Raw genomic sequence first — 2,427 nt, forward strand, 5'->3', positions numbered from 1 at the left:
CTGCCTATATCAACAGTTTAACAGGTGGTAGAGAAACATGGAGGAGGAGGAGGACGTCTACAGCTGTCTATATCAACAGTTTAACAGGTGGTAGAGAAACATGGAGGAGGAGGAGGACGTCTACAGCTGTCTATATCAACAGTTTAACAGGTGGTAGAGAAACATGGAGGAGGAGGAGGACGTCTACAGCTGTCTATATCAACAGTTTAACAGGTGGTAGAGAAACATGGAGGAGGAGGACGTCTACAGCTGTCTATATCAACAGTTTAACAGGTGGTAGAGAAACATGGAGGAGGAGGAGGACGTCTACAGCTGTCTATATCAACAGTTTAACAGGTGGTAGAGAAACATGGAGGAGGAGGACGTCTACAGCTGTCTATATCAACAGTTTGACAGGTGGTAGAGAAACATGGAGGAGGAGGAGGACGTCTACAGCTGTCTATATCAACAGTTTAACCGGTGGTAGAGAAACATGGAGGAGGACGTCTACAGCTGTCTATATCAACAGTTTAACAGGTGGTAGAGAAACATGGAGGAGGAGGAGGACGTCTACAGCTGTTTATATCAACAGTTTAACAGGTGGTAGAGAAACATGGAGGGGGAGGACGTCTACAGCTGTCTATATCAACAGTTTAACAGGTGGTACAGAAACATGGAGGAGGAGGAGGACGTCTACAGCTGTCTATATCAACAGTTTAACAGGTGGTAGAGAAACATGGAGGAGGAGGACGTCTACAGCTGTCTATATCAACAGTTTAACAGGTGGTAGAGAAACATGGAGGAGGAGGAGGACGTCTACAGCTGTCTATATCAACAGTTTAACAGGTGGTAGAGAAACATGGAGGAGGAGGAGGACGTCTACAGCTGTCTATATCAACAGTTTAACAGGTGGTAGAGAAACATGGAGGAGGAGGAGGACGTCTACAGCTGTCTATATCAACAGTTTAACAGGTGGTAGAGAAACATGGAGGAGGAGGAGGACGTCTACAGCTGTCTATATCAACAGTTTAACAGGTGGTAGAGAAACATGGAGGAGGAGGAGGACGTCTACAGCTGTCTATATCAACAGTTTAACAGGTGGTAGAGAAACATGGAGGAGGAGGACGTCTACAGCTGTTTATATCAACAGTTTGACAGGTGGTAGAGAAACATGGAGGAGGAGGAGGACGTCTACAGCTGTCTATATCAACAGTTTAACAGGTGGTAGAGAAACATGGAGGAGTGGATTATGTCCCTGGCTCCCGTTCCCCTATCACAGGAGGTTGGTAGCTCCTTAATCCGGGAGGACGGGATCTTGGTCATGTCCTGAGAGGAATGAGTGTGAAGGTAATTAAACACATGGCTTCCATTGTTTCCGTTCCAGACACCGGAACGATTTCCCTGTTTGACCGCTAGGTGTTATGGGTATTATGTGGTAGAACGGTAGAAGACACGTGGCTTCCATTGTTTCCCGTTCCAGACATTATGACGATCCGTCCTCCCCTCAGCAGCAGTCCTCTATGTCGTACACCACCAGGCCACATCACCACAGATCTCTGGGAAAACACACAAATAACAGTCTCAGAAAACCATTACCACATTTAATATTCACACATACTTGTGGGCATATGGTGTGTGTAACTGTATCAGTGCTCTGATTGGTCAGGCTGCAGGAACAGTGTGTGTGTTGACCTGTATCAGTGCTCTGATTGGTCAGGCTGCAGGAACAGTGTGTGTGTTTACCTGTATCAGTGCTCTGATTGGTCAGGCTGCAGGAACCGTGTGTGTGTGTTGACCTGTATCAGTGCTCTGATTGGTCAGGCTGCATGAACAGTGTGTGTGTTTACCTGTATCAGTGCTCTGATTGGTCAGGCTGCTGGAACAGTGTGTGTGTTGACCTGTATCAGTGCTCTGATTGGTCAGGCTGCAGGAACAGTGTGTGTGTTTACCTGTATCAGTGCTCTGATTGGTCAGGCTGCAGGAACAGTGTGTGTGTTGACCTGTATCAGTGCTCTGATTGGTCAGGCTGCAGGAACAGTGTGTGTGTTTACCTGTATCAGTGCTCTGATTGGTCAGGCTGCAGGAACAGTGTGTGTGTTGACCTGTATCAGTGCTCTGATTGGTCAGGCTGCAGGAACAGTGTGTGTGTTGACCTGTATCAGTGCTCTGATTGGTCAGGCTGCATGAACAGTGTGTGTGTTTACCTGTATCAGTGCTCTGATTGGTCAGGCTGCAGGAACAGTGTGTGTGTTGACCTGTATCAGTGCTCTGATTGGTCAGGCTGCAGGAACAGTGTGTGTGTTTACCTGTATCAGTGCTCTGATTGGTCAGGCTGCAGGAACAGTGTGTGTGTTGACCTGTATCAGTGCTCTGATTGGTCAGGCTGCAGGAACAGTGTGTGTGTTGACCTGTATCAGTGCTCTGATTGGTCAGGCTGCAGGAACAGTG

The 2,427-nt window shown here is 47.5% G+C and overlaps 1 protein-coding gene across 1 annotated transcript in view; it reads right to left on the reverse strand.

Moving 5' to 3' along the window:
• Positions 1-977: 977 nt before the first annotated feature.
• The window catches only part of LOC116360052 (WD repeat-containing protein 19-like), a 141,265-nt gene continuing 139,815 nt past the window's right edge, over positions 978-2,427 (reverse strand). The window contains 1 exon segment of the mRNA XM_031814533.1: positions 978-1,535. The gene's annotated coding sequence lies outside the window, so the exon portion shown is untranslated.

This window comes from Oncorhynchus kisutch, unplaced genomic scaffold (assembly GCF_002021735.2).
Source record: "Oncorhynchus kisutch isolate 150728-3 unplaced genomic scaffold, Okis_V2 Okis07a-Okis12b_hom, whole genome shotgun sequence".
NCBI lineage: Eukaryota > Metazoa > Chordata > Actinopteri > Salmoniformes > Salmonidae > Oncorhynchus > Oncorhynchus kisutch.